General features: G+C 46.7%; 1 protein-coding gene across 1 annotated transcript in view; it reads right to left on the minus strand.

The window, feature by feature from the left end:
- Positions 1-201: 201 nt before the first annotated feature.
- The window catches only part of CRTC1 (CREB regulated transcription coactivator 1), a 134,741-nt gene continuing 110,258 nt past the window's right edge, over positions 202-24,684 (minus strand). Inside the window, exon 16 of the transcript XR_012156180.2 lies at positions 202-1,662. The gene's annotated coding sequence lies outside the window, so the exon portion shown is untranslated. The remainder of the gene's footprint in view (positions 1,663-24,684) is intronic.

Here is a 24,684-nt window from a genome sequence, read left to right on the forward strand (position 1 = left end):
TCCGCAGGTTCGGCTGATGGCGGCTCCCGGGGGCTGCGGTTCGCTGCTCCAGGCCAATGGCAGCTGCTGGAAGCGGTGCAGGCCAAGGGACATACTGGCCGCTGCTTCCAGAAGCTCCCATTGGCCTGGAGCAGCAAACCGCGGCCACTGGGAGCCACAATCGGCCAAACCTGTGGACGCGGCAAGTAAACAAACCGGCCCGGCCTGCCAGGGGCTTTCCCCGCACAAGTGGCGGGACAAGTTTGGGAACCACTGACCTATGTATACATAACAGTGCCTAGGCACTATGGTGAGGAGTGCCATCAAAAGGCATGTAGTAATTATGCCAGTAAATGAAACTTGTTATAAATACAGAGTGTTGCATACTGGTGTACCTCAGTCCCTCCAGTTCTATGGGGCATGTAATAGTCTAGTCTCTTGTGGGCTGTGATACTTTGGTCTAATTTCAGGTGTTGGGTTTAGTGTGTGGGTATGGAGTGGTCCTGATAGTCTGTGATAGACAGGAGGTCAGACTAGATGATCCGATGGTCCCTTTTGGCCTTAAACTCTCTGACTGATTTAATTTCACTTTCCAAGGGCAGGGACTGAGAACATGTTAACAAAGAGCATAAACTGTGAAGTCAAGTTAGTTTTAAAAATATTAGGAATGCAGGGAAATATTTCTTTCAATATAGGATTCCCCCACACCCCAGCAATATCCTTTTAAACAAATTCTCATTATCCCCCTCTCAAGTGAAAGCTATGGAATAACTGAGCATCTGCACAGGAGCAGATGCCACTGTTCAGAGGTTTCCCAAAGTTGGGGAATAAGTAAATATCTGCGTAGCATAATTAAACAGCTCCCACCCAGGAGTTCCTGGTGACCATCACAAGTAAAACGTGTCTGCTAGCAACCAGAGGTCTCATAGGAGAGTGCTCCTTCAGCCTGTTTAAAAATTGAGTAACTCTTTAGGGGACAACCTCCACCCGGAACTGTTTGAGGACATGCTACAGCTTTCCTGCTAGTTGTACTCCACTTACTCCTGTCTGTAAATCAGTAGGTTCAAGCCTCATCCCAAGCAATCACAGTGTTAAAACAGTTCTTAAATTAGGGAACGAAAGTGGAAGAAACTCCTCAAGAATAAACATACAAGTTTTGTCCACATCTCTCTAGTTAAAATTGGGTGAACTGAATTATGGAATGGTCTTCTTTTAAGTGATTGCCAAAAATCAGTTTGCTACCAGAAAGGACTGGCCCTTTAAGGTTCAAGGGAATTTACTGGAAATATTGGGGATACTTTCAAGTAGTAGCTTGAGAGAAGCTGTTGCCCACCAAAGTTAGCTCTTTGTACAAGGTCTATTGCATAGAAAAATATATGGGAATGAAGCAGAATTGTCTGAAAATATTCAGTTTTCCAAAGGGGAATCACAGGTTCTTCAAGTGGGATTTAAAAAAAACCCAACAAGCTAGTCTTATCTGAGTTTAAAAACAATTTTTAAAAGTTCTTGATTCACTAAGAGACTGTATATTTTCTTTGTTTTAATTTCTGGGCACTTATCTGAGCAGATGGTGAGCAGTGAGGTTATATCAGCGTAATGTAGAACCTGACACCACATACAGGGTTTTTATGTTTGTTTGAATTTCAAGAGCTGATGGATCATCTGTGTTTCTCCCTTCCGTTTCTGTGGAGGAAAGAAAATAAGAATAGTGGGTTTAAATTCTCCTTGGTGTCTCATTTAAGGTTGTAAATACTTCAAATTGTAGCAACATGATTTGTGATTATGGAGACAGCTTTTTTCCTCTTCAAATCTGTGACTGCCTTAGAGATTTGTTTTTAACTTTGATGTGGTGTAGTCTGCACAGAGGTTAAATCTAAACTTGGCTTTTGCAAGTGACGTCTTGAGAGAGCGAATTACGTTTGAAAAACAGTATTTTTTGAGTCACACCCTGCATTTTTCATTACTAGTTGTTGCTGTGTTTCAGCTTAGAGGGTAACTGAATAATATCTTTACTTGGAATGTATGCATAGAATGGAAATATCCTTCTCCTGCTGTGGGCGAAATCTGTTCATTTGGCAGTTGTGTTAAAAATGAAATAATACAAGGAGTTCATTAATTAGCTGTATTAGCCCCTGGGTTTGCCAATCCTGTATCTAAACTCTTCTGCAAGTTGTACATGTAATAATGTATATTTAATCGTATGACATGTCAGTATTACTTGTATTGAGTTAGCACTGCCAATCCCATTGTGGTAGACACTGTACAAGCATCTAGGGCAGTCCTTGCCCCAAAGAGCCTACAGCTTAAGGCCCTGATCCCATAATCCCTTAATCAACATGGGTGGACTGGTACAGCTGCAATAGCATGTGCTAATACAGACCACACATTCCCCGTCTAGTGCAACCTGTTCTGACTTCTTGACTGGCACCTCAGATAAGCGCAGACCCCAAGTAAACAAAATGTTTTCCTTCTGCAGATGTTAAATCTTCAAAAAATCAATGTAAGCTCATCTACACCATAGTAATATTGCTAATCCTGATGTTCTCTGTTGTCCTGTTGCTGTTTCTTCCCAACCCGCAACAAACCAAAGCTAGAGATGAGGGAGAGAGAGAGAAAGCAGGAGAGCACACAAGGAGTTACAATACAGGTTTGCCAGGCTGAAAGCCCTTCTAATACAGAACTGCCAATCCCCCTAGGATGTATTATTCCTGATGTCCCAAGGGTCAGTGCAGGACAGCAGGAGATTGGATTTGTGAACCAGAGTGGTTTTGGGATGGGGAAGCTGACTATCAGAGGAAAGAATGTGTTCCCCTTACAGAATGTTGACCTCTCCGAACGTTGTGGGTTTGAGAGGGATCCAAACCAGCTCTGTATATAGGTCATGAATGGTTCCAGTATGCCATGCATTGCCTCCCAGAAATCATGCTCTCCCAAAGTGAACCTGGGCCATGCATGGAACTTGATCAAACAGGACTCGATAGGATCCCTAACCCAGTGAGAACCAAGGTTTTAACTGTACTCGTGAGAGTGGATGTCTCAGATGGCTGGCGTATCAACTTCCTGAGCCAGGACCTGAACTGCGGTGGGTTTTCCCCTGCCTCCCAGAAGCAGTGTTTCAGAATATTAACTGAGGGTTTCACCTAGTTCTCTTGTTTCACCTAGTTCACTGTTTGGCACCTCTCCTTCCAGTATAATGGGGCTGTCCATACATTACATAATGCATCAGTGAGTGGGTGGGTCCTTAACTTCGTAAGTTTCTTTCAGTGTTACCAGGGGTGGGTGGATTTTAAATTGCATAAAGGGAGATTTTCATGGACAGCCCCCATTTGACATCCCACTGGTCAGGGCCGAGCCACAGCCACATAGGAACAGAGATTCCCCTTGGAGATGCTGCTGCTGCACAAGGACTGGCAACAAGGGGCTGCTAAAGACTGATGCAATGTGACCCACCCAACACTTTCATTCCTTTCTTGAGGACCCTGACACTACAGCCCCATGTGGATACAAAATCTGTATCCGCATCCGAGCTGTGATCCCCACACATGACCTGCGGATATCCATAGATGTGGATATCCATGGCTATGAAGTGGATAGCCGTAGATTTGCATGGTTCTACGCGGGACCTTTGGGGACAATCTCTGAGCCCCAATGAAACTGAAGCACTAATAGTCCCCAAGCGCTATTCAAAGCCTGATCTTCCTTTGGGTCATCTGGGTCCCTGGTTGTTCCATAAACCAGACGAGGAAGCAGGACACTCGAACAGTAAACGAATGACTGGAAAGGGAATAAAAGTGCCACGAAGAAATGGAAACATAAGCAGGGAACCTCCATGTCATGCCACAGACGGGCCAGCAAACACTACAAGGGGTGTCTTGTGAGACTCATTTAGCAGTAGCTGGCGCAAGCTCCATAATTAGGAGTAATCTGTTTGCATTTCTTGGCTGTTGAGCTGGGCCCATAGCAACACTGTAACTCATCACAGAGTCTGGGACATTGTAGACTTGGGCTGTCTGTACCAGAAAATAAATTACCTGGCTTGACTTATGACCAAATAGAAGCATTACTCAGAGCTGTTGCTGAGCTCTGGTCCAGAAATCCAGGAGCCTTGTTTATGTCACATGGAAAAAACAAAAGGGGAGAGAATCTTTTTATGCAGTTGCTGGAAAAGATTTATTAAAAAGAGATGAAAATGTCATTGAACTTGAATTGGACCTCATAACCTCCTCCCATGACTTGTGGTTTCAGATGCTGCACCAAGGCAGAATGAAGGCACCATGTGGTTAGATTTTTGGGAAACAGATGGCATGCTGGTCACTGACAAAGGATTTAATATATTATAGGCTACCTTACTAGCAACAGATTTGCATGTGATTCTATTGGAAGACAGGCTCACAAATGGAACTTGAGGGAAGGTTGGCAGAGCCATAATTCTAAGTGGCACTTGAACAATGCCTTTAATTCCCCCCCTCCCCAACATCACCACCTCACGTTGAGTAATATGAATGCATTGGGCAGTGGATGCCTGTGGACCAAGATCAACACCAGGCCACTGGCCAAAACACATCAGGACATGGGGAAATACTTTCTGCATTAGGAGAGGAACTTGCACAATATAACAGATGGCTCATAGAAAGTTCAATGCCGCACAGGGCAGAAGAGAAAAGGGCTCCAACAGAAGTTGGAAACAATTTAAAAAAAAAACCAAAAAACCCCACCAAAACAAAACTCAGTAACTCCCCCAGATCTGGGGATTAGTGGAATTTGGAGGGGAGGGAGATGGTGCATCCCTTTCAATTGACAAATACATTCATCTGCAACCAGACCATGCGTTGTTGGTTTTGAAGTTGGAAGCCAAATCCTGGAATGATAGGAACACCACAGAAGTTGCACATTCATTCTAGGGCAGGGTGGCTTTTCATGTCACTCTAACATAAGTGGTGGAAATGGGTCCTACCTAGAGCGCATCTATAGCTCTCCTTTGTCATGATGTGTGAACACTGGTGGGTGGAATAAAACTTGGAGGATCCTTCTCCCAGAAGTGAGCAGACTTTGCCATGGGATGTTGCCTGCCTGCTGGCATGCTTATTGCAAAGGTATGTGGATGTTGGCTCAGGCTTTCAGGTCATGCGCTGGGAGAGCAAAGTACGATAGATGGAAGAACTGGTTTAGATAAAGAACTGACCTGAACGGTTGCCAGAATCTCAAACTGATCTTCAACCTTTTCCCTGGAGCTTAGAAAAATGTGGTTGATTATTTTCCCTCTGCCCTACACATTGTGTTCCTCCTGTTGGCTCTCCTGGAAGCAGAAATGTTGAGATACCACTTGGAGGGGTTGTTCTTATGGTATATCTGGCTTGATGGGTATTGGGAAGCACCAGAAGTCATGTGAGAACCTGATTTTGTAACATTCTGACCCAGTTATGGAGACAATTGGTCTGAATTTATGGGTTCTTTAATCCCAACATCTGGAATTTAACCAGTTACTTGTGAGTAACTGGCTTCAGAGGGGTAGGTATGTTAGTCTGGATCTGTAAAAGCAGCATAGAGTCCTGTGGCACCTTATAGACTAACAGACATACTGGAGCATGAGCTTTCGTGGGTGAATACCCACTTCATCGGATGCACGTAGTCTACATGCATCCGACGACGTGGGTATTCACCCACGAAAGCTCATGCTCCAATACGTCTGTTAGTCTATAAGGTGCCACAGGACTCTTTGTGAGTAACTGTCTTCCAGGTACTCCCCCCACCCATGTAGCACAGTGTGCATGGCTGAGTGGCTGGTCTGCTTTGGTGGAGACACTAGACATGCATCGATCTTTTTGTGCTGTTACAGCGGGGACTGTTCTTCCTGGGTACCACTAGAGGCCACCGCAAACCTCACTTAAGAAAAGAGCACCAGCTGGAATACATGGCAAATAAGTCCGTGTTTTATAGGGAGAATCTGGGGGCACAACTGGAACTTGGATCTCCCAAGGACAATTTCTGAGGTAAAGGAGCCGCTCCCAGATGTAAGCACAAGCCTGCAGGTCACCTCTAGCAGTGATCTCATCAGATTTTACAAAGTAGGTAGGGTCAGACCTGTCCACTGCTAGGACGGGGCAGGAGATCTGGGAAATCCCAGGTCTTGCTACCCACTTTCCTGGGTAAGTGGAATTTCCCTAGGAGACGTGCTGACCTCCATCTGTTTGCTTTAGTTTTTCATATAAGCAGAAGTCAAAAGTCAAGCAGAGACCACCCCCCTCAGCCTCCCTCTGACTCCTGCTTTGCCATTAAAATCTGTCTCTCACTATATCTTTGGTGACCATGCTGGTTGTTCAGCTCAGGCATGGTTTCCTTGAATTGTGTGTGTTTGGCTGAAAGAAGTGGTGGATGGAATGGCTGGCACTGAGAAGGGCTAGAAGACTGAAAAGCTGTCAAGTAGAGGAGAGACAAGGCACGTAAAGAGGACTCGCAAATTCACCCCATGATAGGTGTTTCTCTGCTTGGCCTCTACTGCCTTTGTTAGGAACTCAGTACCTCTTAGACACATGGTTTTTTGGCTGTAGCCGAGACTCCTAAGAGGAACTGACTGCTGGGTTAGCTGGAGGAGATTGGCCTTTGTGGGATGAAGCCTTGTCTAGAAACAGAGTTCATGGGACCAACACTGGGTTTGTTTATGGAATTAAAATTAGAGCAAGCCTGAGAGCTGGAGGTGAGTGGGTTCTTGCGCCTATCTAACCCTGGGATGGGCAAAGTGGCTTTGATGAGATGGGAATCGGTCCTGAATCTTCACCCAAACCGCCACACTGAATCTTTTAGTGCTGAAAATAAATAAATAAAAGCTTTTCCTCGCTGTTTTTCTGCTTGGCTGCCTCTACAGCTCCAGGTGGGCCAGGAGAAGGAAGGGCCAGCTCATTCTTGCATGGTTTCTGGTCTGATATTTTTGCAGACTTGAGCAGTTTGGCTAAGCCTCAAGGCTCCAAGGATCTGGAGGGCTGCCTGTCACTAGTGAGTCTGTGCAGATGTGCTCTGTCTTGTGCACCTCTCCAGGGAAAAAGCATTGTGGTCTTCACCTGGAGAATGTTGCAGACTGGATTTTTCTCCTCAAGATTGTGAATGATACTTAGAAAGGCCCAAATTACAGACCGCCAGTATCCCATCACAGGTAAAGCATCATGAATACTGCAGAAGAAGAAACACACAGTGAGGTGAGAGGACAGCCTGGAGCACTAGGGGGAACTCACACGCTGGCGTATTGGTGTGTGTCACTAGTGAAGGTAGAGAAACAAGGTGGTTGAGGGCATATCTTTTATTGGATACCTCCCCCACCTCGTCTCTCGGACATCATGGGACCAGCACGGCTACAGCTATGCAGCACACATGAGAGAAATGGCAGCTAGGAGCTTTATTCTCAGTTTCACAGAAACAACGTTGCGCACATTTTATACTAAATCACTATTTTAGACTCTGGAGGCCAGCTGACTCCTGCTGGTTAATAAGAATTTTAAGGTTGCTCCAGCCAGATAACACAAGTGTTCCCGTCAGCCATGCGGATGCTGTGGCTTTGGGTACCTTACTGAAGAGCACCTGCATGCTTTGAGGGCTGAGCAGGAGGATGCTTATGCATGAGAGTGACTCTGATCATTCAATGCCATTTTCTAACCAGCTGTGAATGAGGGCTCAGCTGGGTAGATCGGTGCTGTTGTTTCTCTTTAAAACTCCATCTTTGCAACCAGCTGCATTTCTCTTGTGGGAAAGACGAAGTGCGCCCTTGTCCAAGGACAATGGCTGTGTCCTTCCCCCACTCCCACGGCGTGGGCCGTGTAACCATCTCTGATGTCTGTTCATTCCTACGACAGCTGTGTCTTTGACAGGGACCTGCAGAATCCCACAGGCAAACACGGGTAAGGAGCAAGTACTGTGGCAAACTGCCCCCTCGTGGTGTAACAGGGCCTCTGTCAAGGACACCGGGTTTTACACTTCCACACATGTTCTTGAGGACTCTAAACTTCTTAAGAGGTTTAAGTTTTTGGGATGGCTGGTGGAGGCCCTGAACAGTTTCTGGGAAGGAGGCGCTCCATCACTAAGTCCTCTTTGCAAAAAAATCTTTCAAGTAGCCTCCCACCAGAACATACAAGGAAAAATGTAACCTGCAAGACTGAGGCTCTGCTACGGTCCCAAACTGATTGATTGATCCTTGAGATTGTAATTCTACCATGTACTAACCAGGATCCTGCAGCATATGGTCCTGCCAAGTTGTTTGGGCAAGGTGTAGCTTTGTGTGTGTAGCACTCCCCATGAACCTCCCATTTCCATAGCAACTCCAGCAAGCACTTGCACCTGAAGAATTTCCATGGCAATTCATAAAATGCTTTCTCCTCATTTCATAGAATTTCTCCTCTGATCTTGGTTTCCCTGTGTTGTTACTGTCTTGTTACTGTAATGAAGCTCTGGGGGCTGGGGCAGTCAATCCAGCTTATGCAAGGTAGTGTTTGGAGTTCCTCTGAGTATGGTTTTGTTAGTTCCCTAAAGGTAATCTTAAAAATAACCCCCCAAAATCTCTCAATCCAGTTCCTAGTTGTTGAGTGTCCACACTGCAAAATCCAGTGCAGGTGGGCCCTGTAGTCAGCTGCCTCAGTGCGTATCCAGTTTGGTGAAGAGGGGTTTATGACTTGAGGCAAGACTACTATATTGCTGTTCTTGGAGGACAGAAGGACTCCAATCTCCAGGTCAGCACTGTGAGCATTAAAGTTAACAGACAAAACTAAGGAAAGGCCACTCCATGAAGGTGGTTTGCAGAACAGGGGCTCCCAAAACTCTGGCACAATTGATGATTGCATTGATTACTTACCAGGAGTCCATGGGCCACATTTGCATGAAAGGGAGCCGATAAAAACCTTCCCTAATCTTTCATAAAGAGAGGTAACAGAATGCCGTGCTCCATGTTGATCAGCGAAGCTATGCTGCGTCGTAGAACTACCTGTGCTGTATTTGGTCTCGTCAAGAGACCTTAACCCTGCTTATTCTAAGGACTGATATTTGGAACTAGACTCTGCTCCCTTGGTCCTTCCCTACCCTCTTTCCATACTGGATGCTGTGAACTGAAGGTATCCAGAAAATATTAAATTTTTTTCAATAGAAAGGAGACTTTTCTAGAGTCCATTCTAGTGACTGCTTCAAAGAGAAAGAATTTATTGGCTACTTGCTCCTTCAGGCAGTAGGATAAGAGAGTAAGAAAGAAAAAGATGTTGGGGGAAGGCAGACATTAAACTAAAAAGTAAGGATCGTGTGATCAGTCCCATTAACGACGTGAAATTTAATGCCAGAAAATCCCACTTTCCTGGAAATAGACAAAGTGTGTGTGTTTTCTTCAGAAGGCAGGAAAATTATATGTGGTTAAAGCCTTGTGAAAAAAAAAAGTGGTGAAAACAGGCTTGAGTTATGCATCCCCCTCCAAACCCACAGAAAGTTATGCAATCCAGACCCACTGGACTGAGCTGTGCTGAAAAAAAGAAGATCTAGACTTCTGAGCCCATGATTTCCCAGCTCTCAAATTAAAAAGAGCAAGTGGTGAGAGTAGGGTGTGGGGAGAGATTCAGAATGTCTGGGATGTTATCCACTTCATGAATCTGGAGCAGTAGATTTAGAAGGCTATGCAGGTAATTTTACTTGTGTGAGGGATAGACATCTGAGGAGATACGAATTGTACCATCTGCCTCCAAGTCCCGATCTCTACCTTTTCTTCATTGCTGGAGATATTTGGCAGGCAGGCTCTGCACCTAGATTGTTTAGATACCAAGAGTAAAATTTTGGGTTGTGTTCCCTAACTGTTAGCCATGCGATTCTAAGTTTTTTGACTCTTCCAGGGAGTTGGAGGGTGCCATGTTGTACTTGCTTTAGTTTGCAGATTTACACTTCATGGCATCCCCCAACTAAGAATATCAGCAAGGGCAGTCTAGAGGTACCATGTGGTATATCCTTTCTCCCCTCTTAATGCAGGCTAATTCCAACTGCAGGCACCAAAGAGGGTTACATCTCTTGGAAGATCTGACGGCAGTTTAGACATCTAGAACAGCGGTTCCCAAGCAAGTGGTCACTGGCAGTCTGCAAGGAGCTGGCTGGTTGTACGCTGCTGTCCCTCCTCACCTCCAGCTGCTAACCTGTATTGGGTGGCTAAACATACATTACATCTTTTCCTGGGGTTTCTTTTCCAGATAAGTAAGATCACTGGTTGCCACAGGGATGTTATGTAAGCATGAAAAAGTGGGCCCTGTGAATGCTAATGAGAGGAAATATCCAAAACCAATTCTTCATTAAGATTTGGTCAACGCTTTGAAAAGTTTGAAGACTATTGTGGTATAGATGTTCAGGGGGCATGTACCCCGTGTGCAGTTATAAAGCATAGTGTGTAGACTTTCCTGGTGTTCCATAGGGAAGATCACAGTTAGAGGGGACAGCTTTGTGGTCTGTGTGAAACATAGTTGCTGGAACCACTGATTCAAAATGCTGGAATTAGTTCACCACTTCATCTTTCCAAGGCAGAGGATTTGAATTTCATGCAGTTTCCTGTGTGTGTGGGTCTTAGAAACAGAGGCTGTCTGTTGTGAATGGACACTAACCATTCCTTGGCTCTTACCAAGAAGAGGTAAGGTTTGCTCCAGCATCACTGGCCAGATGTTCCCCTCTCCCCTCTGTTCAGCACTCTGCTGGGTACTGGAAGCTTCTCCCCATACCAAAGATGGCTGTGTTTTGGTGGTGGTATATATGCACAGTTTGTCAAATCCTTTGGGATCCTGCAAGCTAAAAAGCCCTGTAGAAAAGGGAGGCATACAGGCAGCCAGGGGGCTCCACTCTGCACACTGCCCCCACAGCTCCCATTGGCCAGGAACTGTGCAAGGGCGGTGCCTGCGGACGGGGCAGCACACAGCAGAGCCGCCTGGTCATGCCTCCACATAGGAGCTGGTGGGGGGACATGCCCTGCTTCTGGGACCTGCTTGAGGTAAGCGCTACCCTGAGCCTGCACCCATGAGCCCCCCCCATGCCCCAACCCTCTGCCCCAGCTCTGATCCCCTTCCCACCCTCCAAACCCCTTGGTCCCAGCCTGGAGCACCCTTTGGCACCCCAAACCCCTCATCCTCCACCCTACCCCAGAGCCCACAGCTTCAGCCCTCCAAACCCCTCGGTCCCAGCCTGGAGCACCCTCCTATACCCTAAACCCTCATCTCCAGCTCCCCCCCAGAGCCTGCACCCCCGCCCAGAGCCCTCACACTGCACCCCCCTGCTCCAGTCTGGAGCCCCCTCATACATCCCAAACTCCTCATTTCTGACCCCACCCTGGAGCCCGCACACCCAGCCAGAGCCCTCACCCCCTTCTGCACCCCAACCCCAATTTATTGAGCATTCATGGCCCGCCTTCCGATTGCTATAGCCCGATGTGGCCCTCAGGCCAGAAAGTTTGCCCACCCCTGCCCTAGGACATCAAACTTGGGTCCATCAAATTTGGCATCTTGCCTCTAGTGGGGTCAACACTAGGTACTTGTGTGTTTAATAAAAGATCTGATGAAAGCTCCATAAGAAATGTTGTTGTCCCTCAGATACTGAGGCTGGAGACATGATGTACAAGTTTAAGTGTGTGAGCTCAGAGCCCTGAGCAGTTCCAGTCCCTCTTGTAGGAGAGAATTCCTGTTAACACCTTTGCTAAAGACCATTTCATGACACATCAGGAGGCTTTGTCTGCCTAGATGCATTACATACATCACTTTTCAAATAAGAGCTTGCTTAGAGCAACTGTTTTGAACTCTGCCAAATCCACGGAAGTGTTGGGAAGTGACCGCTTGTTCATTGGGCACCGAGCCAACAAGTGGAAAGCAGTCAGTAAACTGTGTCGTTTGTCCTAAGGGTAGAGGAGGTGGCTTCTGGGAAATGAAGGGACCCAAAAGAGAAGCCACTGCCAAATAGTTTTACTGCATGCTGAAAATGGTGCCTGCTCCTAGCCCTGGGGCAAACTTCTCCCAGCAAAGCATGCAGCCTTAACCACACCAGCAGTTTGCATCTCCTTTCGGAGAGAGTGGCTCTTCGTCATCTTCTTTTTTCCTAGTCCAGGTCAACTAGTTATCCCAGTTCCCCCGATTTCCCTCCCTCCCCAGCAAGCCTGAGCTCCTGCTGGCCCTTGGAACAGGAGTAGCTCATTGTTGCAAATGAGTTTAATCCAATGTTAGAAGCCTTTATGGTCCTTAATAGAAAATGGCATGAATAGCAAAGGAAAAAATGTCAGATGTTTCCTGTAAGGCTTTTAACTGCTCTCCTGGGTGTGTGATTACAGCATATGCTGGAGATAGGTTTGAGCAGGGTGGTGGTGGGGAAGAGGCGCTCTGGCAGCATTTCACATCCCCATCTGCAAGCCTCATTACAATGTGCTACTTGAGAGGAAACGGGCCGGGGGGGGGGCGGGGGGGGGCGGGTTTGCGGGAAAACAAGCACCAAGGCTCTCCATGGCCAGAGCACATCACTGCTTTCCAGTCCTCTGGTCTCCAGAACCTGAACCTTCCCAGGGAGCAAGAGTCTCTCATCCTGCAGGGTTAAATTGAGGACAAGGCATGATTAAGGGGGAATTGTGGGAAGTCTGTAGGCTTCTAAAATCCCCCGACCACCCTCTTGTCCTCGGGCTTGTGAAGAGTCCAAACATCTAGGCCACCACACTTAATATCAGGTTTCTAGTCTGAGATTTGTGCTTTGCAGGAGATTTCTCATGATGAACTTTGAGTCAACACCCTAGAGAGTCTGGCCGACAATCTCTAGGGCGAGTTGGGCTTCCAGCCAACCCCAAATATCACCAAGCTGTTGCCTAATGGGCCAGGATGACTTGACCCCAGCAAAAAGGGTGGTGGGAGAAGACACACCTGAGAGAGTGTACTAGTACTTATTGGGACCCAAGAACCTCTTAATGCCACCTACCAAGGGGCTGCAGAGGGGTTCCAGGCATCTCGTGGGTCTGGTGCATCAAAGAATCTTTGATAAATGCCTGTGTCACTCTGGTCAACAAAATCACTGTGGAATCTATGTACAGATACCATGTAAGGAGGGGGTGGGTGGGTGTGTGTACACGTGAATAAAATATATCCTTAAAGTCTGTAGGTTCTCATCACCAGCAAAGGTGAAAAGCAGGTTTGCTGTCAGACAAGAGATGTTTGTTCATCTATCTGTTCATGTGTAAACTGAGTACTGGCTCATTCACAACAGGCTTCTTATCACCAGTTTGAACTGAATGCAAATGCAGGTTTGTAAGATCTTTGGACAAAGGAACCAAGAGAGGGAGAGAAACAGCAGGGGAGGAAGCACCTTATCAGAGGTTTGCTTGGCTATGTTTGGGTGGGGCCAGAGAAGACTCCCAGACACCCTGCACTGAGGAAGTAGGAGGACGACAGTGGTTTTGCTTCATGAAGAGGGGCCTCAGCCAGGCTTGGTCAAAACACTGATAAGAACTTTGGGCACTGGCGTGCAAGGTAGGCCCTATATGCTCAAGCGGCTGTGCTTTGTTCAATTGGTGGCCCACGGCCCAGATCTGGCCCGCCGGACTATTCCATCTTGCCCCCATGGAGGATGCTCTTCTGTAGAGCACACGGGCATCCTCTGCACAGCATGCATGCAAGGTCATCCTGCTTGGAGGGTGCCATTTTGGATCACCTGAGGTATGCAAGTGAATGATTGCATGCCTTACTAAAAGTGTTCCGCTAAGCCACGGGCTTTGGGTGAGAAAAAACTTCTTCAGACAGGAGGTTAATCTGTTGGTTAAATTGAGTCTCTAGAAAGCACGTTATGATTTTGATTCTTTTTCCAATATTCTTACTCATTACTACCTGACTCTCTAATCACTGATAACAAACAAGCATTTTCTCTATAGATAAATCGAAGTGCTGCGGTGTTGAGCAAGGTGCTGGTCCTGAACTGAATCGTACAAGCTGGAACCTACTGTTCTTTTGGGAACAGCGATCCTGGTAATTTGGGAGTGTTCAGGGGCTGGATGCTGCAGGGAACATGCGGAATATTCAGAGGTTGGTGTGTGCCTGTCAATACCTGTCCAGAGAGAACGAGGCCTGGTAGAGCTTGCATTGCAAGACTGGTGGATTCAGGGAGCGGATCCACAGCAGGCACGGACAAGGCTGCTACACGCTAAGGGCAGGCGATGGGGAGGTGCCTCACCACCCTGGGTGTATGCCTGAGGGGCATGACACTAATAAAGGATGTATCAATATCCAGTTTGTCTTCATCGACACCCAGAGTCTTTAGTCTCATTTCCCCATAAGTTCTCTTACCTCACAGGCAAGTCCAAAGTTTCCTATGGAGGCAGGGCCCAGGTGCCCAATTCTCCCCAAACTCAGTACCTTTTTCCACAAGATGATTCTCTCCTCCAGGCCCTTTCTGGAGCTGCTTTCCCCCTTGGCACTCTTCCAGCATTTCAGTCTTCGTGGGTATTGCCTCACCTTCTCCTTCTGTTCTCCTCTGCAAGGACCTACACCTGGTTATATAGACCCCAGCCACCTCCCACTCCCAGCAGCCTCTGAGCAGAGCGGTTCACTGGCATCAGCGGCTTGGGGGTTCCCTCTCCCAGGTGACATTTCACGCTGGCAGAGCTTGGCAGTGACCCTGACTGACCAGAAGAGAGAGGAGCCAGTCAAGCAGTGGAGAAAGCAGTTCCCAAGACCACCATTGAGCCTATTTAAAACAGGGATCATTCTCTTGCTGATTTCTTCCTTTATATTCAAATTTGTCAACTTTTTGCCATGTCAGAGAGAAACCCAGGGTGGGCGCAGTGAGTCAGATGAGAGGAAATCTCGGGCTCCTTCATTTCCTCGGAAGGAAGGCAGGTATGCTGCAAGCAGTGCACTAACTCTGGAGCAATAGACAGATGTTCCTCCTACACCGGGGGGTTAGAATTAACACATTCAGCAGAGATTTGGACTTCCACAGCCATTGGCTGGTCTAGTTTAGCCTGATCCAGACTCCCTGCTGAGCCATGGCTCAGGATCTCTGCAGTTCGGATATAGCTGGACTCTGGGGCTGTCACTGGCTCCATATATTTTATATTGCTGAAGAGTAGAGTTAGTGAAGGAATCTTTGCTCCTTTTCCCTTTGTTTCTTTTTCTTTCTCCCAGAGAGTCAGACACCTCATTCCCCATCCGCCCTGAAATCTGTGCTTTCTCCTGTCAGTCCCTTCTCAGTGACTCATCCTCCTGGCTACTGAGACATCCTTTGCAAGCTAATATCCTCTCCTGGAAAAGTTGCAGGTGTGTGGGTGAGGGTGCTCAATCAATATTCCATTGCCTTTGTTAGGGTTGAGTGTGCTGACTAATGTTCATCAGCTCTGCCAGCTGCTGGGAATCATGTACTAAGCATAAGAAGAGGAAGGATGGCTCAGTGGTTACAGCAGTAGCTTAGGCCTCGGGAGGACCCAGGGTCTGTTCCCTGCTCTGCTACAAACTCCTTGTGACCTTGGTCAAATCACTCTGTCTCTCTGTGCCTCAGTTTCCCCATTTTCCAAACAGGTACCATAACCTGGCCCTGCCTCATGGGGATGTTGTGAGGATAAATATGTTAAGGATTGGGAGATGCTCAGACACTAGGATAAATGGACACAAATCAGATATTAGGAAAGGCAATATATAAAAACCTGTAGGAGAACACTTCAGCCTCCCTGGACACACACTAGCAGATTTAAAGGTAGCCGTCCTGCAGCAAAAAACCGTCAGGACCAGACTTCAAAGAGAAACTGCTGAGCTTCAGTTCATTTGCAAATTTGACCCCCATCGGCTCAGGAGTAAACACAGACTGTGACTGGCTCGCCAGCTACAAAAGCAGTTTCTCCTCCCTCAGTGTTCACACCTCAACTGCTAGAAGAGGGCCTCATCCTCCCTGATCGCACTAACCTCGTTATCCCGAGCCTGATTCTTTCCTGCATATTTATACCTGCCTCTGGAAATTTCCACTACATGCATGCGACGAAGTGGGTGTTCACCCACAAAAGCTCCTGCTCCAATACACCTGATAGTCTATAAGGTGCTACAGGACTCTTTGCCGCTTTTTCAGATACTATGGTGAGTACCTAAGACAGCAAGGGATCCTCTCAAATGCAGAGCTCCCCGGTGATTCTTGGGGAACATCCAAGGCTTCAGGAAATTGGTAGTGAGAGATGGAACTTCTTTCCCCTTTAGATCACTGGTGTGAGTTTGACCCTGGAGGGCAGTAATGATGGAAAGTTATTGTTTAGTGGTCCTGATGTGAAATGAGTTCAGAGTCCATTGCCTAGTGGACACCCCACAAATGACACTCTCTCTCTCAATTAGTACTAATTGGCTCCCTTGCTGGTTGTCTCAGCAGAGACACCACCAAATAAGTGCATCAGAGGGACTGAAGTAGGTGGCCTGTCTGAGGAAGCACGCACAGCCTGTGCGGTTCTGGCTCTGTGGATAAAGAGCGGATTCAGTCTCCAGGGTTTTCATTCAGGCACCTTTCGCCAGCACAGATTGAATTCCCTTTACAAAATAAAATAAAGCCTTTGTCTGTACAACACTTTTCTGTCTTGCCTTGCAATTGATGGATTACAAATGTCACCTACTCCATAGAGAAGTGTATAGGCTACACACTCTCTATACAACGGGACAACACTGAATAATTCCCAGTCAAGTCATGCTAATTTTGATTCTTACATTTGGCTGGAGGCTAAGAGTTGACGAGGACAAAGAGAATTTGAATGTGTTGTTTTATTTATGGGAATTCTTCCTCAGATGTTGGAGGGACTCTCTCCTTATTTTAGTTTCGAATAGACACATATATGTTTCATCGTCCTTTTTCAGGAGGATACAGCTGGCACTCTATAGCTACCTATACACCGTAACTTTGTGATGGTGCATAGTCAATCCTTCTAAAAAAATTTAAGAAAGTCCGGAGGGTGAAAATCAATCAATGTTCCCTTGAAAAATGGGACTTTCATACAGGGGACATTTTCAAATATAACTTTTAAAATCCTCATCTTCCAGGAGTTTCACTCTTGTTACGTATCTCTGTAATGTCAATAGCATTACCCTGAGCTCTCTACCTCCCTGCCCCAATCTACCTCCCTGCTTCCCATGCAGGACAATTCCAAGGAAAACCTGTTATATCATGAACAGTGGAATGGAACTCTTGTGCTACAGGAATAAGCCACAGGTGGCTGCGAAGTTGGGCCACGCAGGACTGCAAAATCTTGCTTCAAGCTGGTGCCACTTTGTAGCCTGGGATGCAGCAACGTGACCCAGGGATCGATCATGGCATGACACTGCATCACCTTGCCCCACTGCACAGATTCCATTGTCACATGACGGAACATCACACCACAGTGATATGACAAGACTTTATTTAAAAAAAATTCGGGCAGGTGGCAATACTCATCTTATTCAGACTCCAAGAATAGGATAGGGGAGAACAGGAAAAACAAATGGTCAAGTTATGCCTAAAAGTAATTTGCCACAAGGCATGACACACACACATGCTATTTAGGCTTGATCTTGTGCCATTAAAGTCAATGGGAGTTTTGTCATTGATTTAAATGGAAGCAGCATCAGACCCAGACTTCAGAGATCTTCAGGCTCTCACCTCCATTAATGTGGGGCAGATGGCAGACCCTATGGAATAGGAGAGTGTGATATAAACCATGGAGGCAGGCTGGAGATCTGCTGCAAGCTTTCTTTTTTTTGTTTTGTTTGTTTTTGTTTGCATTGTTGGTGTTTTTTTCTTTTTTTATCAACAGCATGTCTGGCTGTGTGTACCTGTATTTAGTCCTGATAGTTTTCAGTGTGTGATGAGCACCTACATCTAACAGACAGTAGAGCAGTGGATTTTGCATTGGCGAGCCCTTTCACACAGCAAGCCTCTGAGTGCCCCCCCATAGAAATTAAAAACACAAACACAATTTTCAATGCTAAATTTATAATCCTACCGTTTAAAATGAACTTACCTTTTCTCGCCACTTTTAAATGAAGACTAAAACACATTTTTATCAAATGATTGTGATAAGCAGAAAAGTTATTTTTTTAAATAGTTATTGTTTAATACTGGAGGGGGGAGGTGGGGGCATAAAGAAACTTCGCCAATATCATTTTTCCCAGCAGACCAAGCGTCCCACTGCCACCCTTGCTTCTGCACTGCTGCCGGCTAAGGCACTGCCTTCCGAGCCGGGCGGCCAGAGCGTGGCGGCTGCCCAGCTGTGAAGAACTGCAGCAGTCGCCATAGCATTGCAATGCCATACCATGCCACCCTTACTTCTGTGCAACATTTGGCCTTTGCTCTGGGAGGGGTGGTTACGGGAAGGGCGGGGAGTAAGGCAAATTTTGAGGTGGCTAGAGCCTGCACAAACCGTCCCCTCGCACCACCTCTGCCTGTGTATCTGACTGTTAAATTATAAATTACTTTTCTTTTTTTGCCGATCTCAGTGATCTGATTGGTCTGCAATTTAATGCAGCTCTTCAGCTGCTGAACAATCAAGCCCTCTAATGTTGTCTCAGTCCCAGGACTGGCCTTAGAGAAAATGGCACTGGACTGGAACTTGGGAGACCTCTGCCAGTGAGGCTGCTGTGTGGCTTTAGATAAGTCACCTTACCTCTCTGTGCTGGAGTTTCACCATCTGTAAAATGGGGAAAATATCCGTCTTCATATGGCACTTAAATCCATGGATGAAAGTGGCCTATTTAAGTGCCAGGTATTGCATCCTCTATTGGGCAGACTGTCTTGCATTTGATGGAGACGTGTAGGTCTCTTCGTCTATCCTTAACTGCTACGACGACTGCTCGGCTCCATTTTATATACTGCACGTATAAAATCTCCATGAACAGAAATCTCCATGTATTCTGCAAGAGCCTAGGATTGTCCTTAATATGATCACCAGTTTATAAAGCACATTGTCAAGTACTTCGTAAAAATACTATTCTAAAGGTTAGGAGTGTTTATTTTACTCTTCTTTGTTTATAAGTAGTCCACCCTTATAGGTTTGAAAAATCACTTATTTTTCCTTCTGACTTTGTCCTTCACTGAATATTTTCCATCCTCTGTGTTTTTAATTGAACTTCAAATCGACATGAACTTTTTCTTGTTTTGTTGTTTGTGCAGTAGCCTCGCTGATGTCGTCAGTGCAGCTCTGGGGACAAGGTGTGCACTAAGTTCAGCCACTGCACAGGGAACAAAATATTGTTATACTAGGGCCTACATAAACATTGGCTCCTCTTCATTTTTGTCTCACCAATATTAAAACAAGCCCCTGGAAATTGGGAAGACCTTTTCCCATTAAATCAAAACAAGCTTAAGGTAGGTCAGCAACTTTTAATACGGCCCTTATAAGCTCTGTTTGCACGCTTTCTAGTCTGCTGTGTATTTAAGCTGTGGGAATGTTGGCTGTAGCGAGATTTCTATCTCTCTGACCCAAATAAAGAAAGGTGCAGGGTGAGGCCAAGGAAAATATGAGTAGGAATGATCTCACCCTGTGGGGACACTGTGTGCTTGCTAAACTCCAGACAGACATGTAGGAACCCCTCACTATTTTCCTCCGCATGTGTATACTCCTACTATGAATGAGAGTGGAAATGACTTCCAGAAGCTGTTCTGGAAGAAAAAAGTGACCTGTAACTTCCAAAGGAAAGGCTAAAAACATAAAATGTCTGTGTCCCCATGTTACATAGAGATCTATCTAGAAAAGGGATGAGGTTTTATCTGTATTTAATAGGCTTTGCCCTGCATATTCGGAATCCTTCCGTCTGTCATCATTCTGAATTGTACTGGTTTACCCACCTGTAGAGAAATAGACAGAGATTAATGTGCCATCACTGAGCTTTTCTGCATTCAGAGTTTAGCACGTTCGAATCTACTTGCACGTGCCAAGAGCCTAGTGTTCCCCTTACGCTGCAATATCTCTATGGGCTTCATTGGGGTGACTTGCGATTTATGGTGGTGTCAGTGAGAGGCAACTCAGGCTCAGATTTCAAACGTGGTACCTAAGCAATGCACTCAAGGGGAATATTCCAGGCCTGTTGCTTTGGAGATGCATCTTCTGTATCTTGCTGAAAAATTCTGTATAATATGTATATATTTTTAAAAATGGTGTGGGGATTTTGGCTTTGTTCTGTAGAATAAAACATAGTTTGGCGTATATCTATATGCACTAGGAATGAGGCCTACAAGGGATTGGTGATGGGGAAACCCCCTCTGGGTTTCGAGTTCCATCCTAGACCAGGTAGCTGGGGGACTGACAGCTGCCACATCTCATGTGCACAAAATGAATTGCAAGTGGGGAAAGTGCCTGTTTCTAAAATGCCCATCAGACATAGTCGCGCAGTCTCAGGGTCTTGGTCTGGCTCCTTGCAGAAAGCTGTCCAAGTCCCAGAAAGAGACATCACAGTTAGCAGTCTTGGCACAGAGGCAGAGGATCGAATGGGCAGTGCAGACTGCCCTTTCCTTCCAGCCCTGAGAGCTGGATCCTCCACCGCAGTATGTCGGCAGGGGATTGGTGTGTAGTGAAAATGCTGTCCTGATGTCTCATGGCTGCCCCACCTGACACATCGGCCCCTCTTGCTGTACTTCTGTGGCTCCCCAGAACCATACTATCTGAGCCCAAGTAACAATCATTCTCTCTCTCCTCCACAGGTGGGATTTAAAATGGACAGATTAGGGTGTGTGTGCTGCTAAATTCCCTATTATCTAGCTTAGAAAGGTAATGTTCCACACTGGGCGAATTAACGAGGTCTCCAGGGTCTACTGATGGCTTCACTGGTATTAGACTATTGCGTCCTATGGGACGGGAGGTAAAGGAAGACATGGGGCTGGGCTCTGTTAGTGGGCGCCCCAGATGTTCTCTGCTCCTTTACCAGCCAGCAGTGGCACGGGTCACAGGTGGTAGCCCCGATTATTGTTAGTGCTTCCATGACTTCATCTTGTGTGAATGGGCTCACTTCCTGGAAGGAGGCAGCTTGGCTTGTTCCTGGTGTCCCATGAGCCTGTCCCAGATGCCCTCCACCCCAGGATTGCATTTGGTTTTCTCCCTCCCAGTGTTATTTTTAGGTTTTGTTTTCAGTCCACAGACGAACACTGAAGGAAGTGAATTAACATCTACTGTTTTGTGGTTTCACAGGTTTGTTAAATCATTGCACAGTATGAGAAAGTTGTGAGGGTTTTACACAACAGTGTGGTCAGCAGGCTCCAGTAACCCTAGGTGAGGCACTGGGTAGCCATGGCAGAGAGGTGTTTGTGTACAAATGCCGAGTCCAAAGCAAAGGGGTCCGGATTGCTGCTGAGGTTCCCTCCCCCGACTCTGCATGGCTCTGGGTGCTGCTCCCTTTCTGCTTAGGGGCTGTATCATTTCACATGTCCATTCACCATAGGTTGGCAAACATCTGGTTTGGAGAGGAGACATGAGGCAGACTTTTCTTTTTGGTTTCTGAAATTTTGCAAAACTAACAAATTTTGCAAAATTGCAAAACTAACAGTGCAAGAAAATAAACCCCTTATTAATTCCAAGGGAACAATTTCCAGGGCAGCTTCATTGGTCTAACCACTTGCTCTAGCTTCCTGTACTTTTTCTTATCTAGTTTTCGAAGGGCAGCATGTGACCTGCTTTGCCCTTGTCTGGGCATGGCTAGGAGAGGGGCCTGAGCAGCACTGTGTGCGCCATGGCTTCCAAACTCCTGTTTATGGGGCGTCAGCCCTTAAGGATTTTTATTGCTCTGATACATTAAGCAATGCCTCACTTGGATGGCCGAAAATGTTATTACTGCACAGGCACATTTTATTTGCTTTGGACGGGGTGGGCCCAGGTTTTATTTTTGTAATGCTGCGGTTTTGAGTGGCTGCTCTGTGGCTATACAGGTACAGACACTTCTCCATGTTAAGCAAATTCTCCAATGTGAATTCCTGCTGGGCTTTGCTCACAAGGGACCCTTGTGCGTGCTCCTCATTCCATGTGGGTTACGTCTCTCCCGTTTCACGCTTTTCTTCCTTGAACCAAACAGCTATTTTGGAGAGTCGGCGGTGGTCCTGGCATAATGAGCCTTTGGGCTTCTGTCGAAGTAACGTGCTTCCCATCAAATACTGCCACCACCAGAAGTGGCACTAAAGGGTCCCTATTTGGCCATCTAGCAGAAAGGCCATAGGCTGAATGGGCCACAGACACTGAACAATGGGCTTTTGACACGGTCTCCCATAGTATTCTTGTCAGCAAGTTAAGGAAGTATGGGCTGGATGAATGCACTATAAGGTGGGTAGAAAGCTGGCTAAATTGTCGGGCTCAACGGGTAGTGATCAATGGCTCCATGTCTAGTTGGCAGCCGGTATCAAGTGGAGTGCCCCAAGGGTCGGTCCTGGGGCCGGTTTTATTCAATATCTTCATAAATGATCTGGAGGATGGTGTGGATTGCACTCTCAGCAAATTTGCGGATGATACTAAACTGGGAGGAGTGGTAGATACGCTGGAGGGGAGGGATAGGATACAGAAGGACCTAGACCAATTGGAAGATTGGGCCAAAAGGAATCTGATGAGGTTCAATAAGGATAAGTGCAGGGTCCTGCACTTAGGACGGAAGAACCCAATGCACAGCTACAGACTAGGGACCGAATGGCTAGGCAGCAGTTCTGCAGAAAAGGACCTAGGGGTGACAGTGGACGAGAAGCTGGATATGAGTCAGCAGTGTGCCCTTGTTGCCAAGAAGGCCAATGGCATTTTGGGATGTATAAGTAGGGGCATAGCGAGCAGATCGAGGGACGTGATCGTTTCCCTCTATTCGACATTGGTGAGGCCTCATCTGGAGTACTGTGTCCAGTTTTGGGCCCCACACTACAAGAAGGATGTGGATAAATTGGAGAGAGTCCAGCGAAGGGCAACAAAAATGATTAGGGGACTGGAACACATGAGTTATGAGGAGAGGCTGAGGGAGCTGGGATTGTTTAGCCTGCAGAAGAGAAGAATGAGGGGGGATTTGATAGCTGCTTTCAACTACCTGAAAGGGGGTTCCAAAGAGGATGGCTCTAGACTGTTCTCAATGGTAGCAGATGACAGAATGAGGAGTAATGGTCTCAAGTTGCAGTGGGGGAGGTTTAGATTGGATATTAGGAAAAACTTTTTCACTAAGAGGGTGGTGAAACACTGGAATGCGTTACCTAGGGAGGTGGTAGAATCTCCTTCCTTAGAGGTTTTTAAGGTCAGGCTTGACAAAGCCCTGGCTGGGATTATTTAACTGGGAATTGGTCCTGCTTTGAGCAGGGGGTTGGACTAGATGACCTTCTGGGGTCCCTTCCAACCCTGATATTCTATGATTCTATGATTCTATGATTCTAACAACTCTCTTGCCCCTTAGCAAGGGGTCTTTCCAAAGCAGGATGGAGGGATGTTAGCTGGGGGGATAACGTGTGGAAAGCCTGCATGGCTTCTGCCCAAGCGATAGGTGTTCTTGGGGCAGAGGACTTTGTCTTTAGGGCTCTCAGTCCAGCATCTTTGACAGAATTTAGTTCACTGAAATTTTTTGGCTTAAAAAAAAAAAAAGGTAGGGCTGGCTTCCCCAGTGAGCGGCCCCCGAGAGAGGCGGTGTGGGTTGTTAGTGAAGATCTGTCAATCACAATGGTTTTGCTTTGGTTTGCCATGAAGGTGCTGGAAAGAATGATGAAAATTCCAGTATGGGTGGGAAGTGGCAGTTATTTTCAATTCAAGCTGAACTTTTATTTACAGCAAATAAAATTGGCATCGTTAGCATTCCTAGGGGTTCCTGACCCAACTGTAGCCAGCCCCACTTGGCTGAAGATGACTCTTGTGCGTTTCAGACAAGTTAAGAGTCATATAAAGGCTGCTTAACAGCTGCAAATTACTATATTTTGAATACAACTGTGGGCTGGCTCAACAAAGTAAAAACTTCCTGTTCCACCATTCATGGAACATAAAATTAACAGCTGCTGGACCACCACCTTTGCTGAACGCTCCCCTGCACTTTTGCCAGTGGGGTCCCTCCATATCGCCTCATCTCCCACTCTGTAGCACACAGGCTACATGGTCGTTCTGTCTTCAGACCTTACCAAAAGTTTCAGATGAGCATCCCAAGGTCCTGCTGTAAGTCCTGCTGCTCCACCCACGTAGAAGCCACCAGAGCACAGCTGCAGCAAGTCAGAGTTCACAATCCGACTGTGAGAGTGCACAGAGTAAGGAGCAGCGCCGGCTGGCTGTCGTCACTCCTGATAATCTTCCTGTGTGGGCCGCAGTTGTACCCATAACTTCCTCTTATTCTGATGACGCCGAGAGGCTCCTGCCCCAATCCCCATATGGGCAGGGTCATCTCAAAGCTGCCTTGTAAGTGGATTTTTGAGTCCTCCTGTGTTTGCTGTGTGGTGAATTAGGTGCTGGATTGAGAATCAATTATCCACACAGCTGGACCAGCAAAGGGAGCAGCAGAAAGAGCTCTCCCTCCCACCACCCTGCCAATATGCTTCATTCCCCAGAGGAGCCCCTCTTGGGTGAGGGCAAAAGCGTAAGTCTCCATGGCCTGTTTAAGTTCTGGCCTCTTCTGTAAGCTGGCTAACAAGGAGGCCAGCTAGCACTGCTTGTGTTGGTGGTTTGTGTGACATGGACACTTCACCTTCTGACAGGTTCAGACCTTTGGTCACTGCAGCCCCTCAAATATTCTGTTACAGTAGCCAGAGGCTGAGCTGCAATAGTCTGTGCTGAGC

The sequence above is a fragment of the Lepidochelys kempii genome, chromosome 25, assembly GCF_965140285.1.
Source record: "Lepidochelys kempii isolate rLepKem1 chromosome 25, rLepKem1.hap1, whole genome shotgun sequence".
Lineage (NCBI taxonomy): Eukaryota > Metazoa > Chordata > Testudines > Cheloniidae > Lepidochelys > Lepidochelys kempii.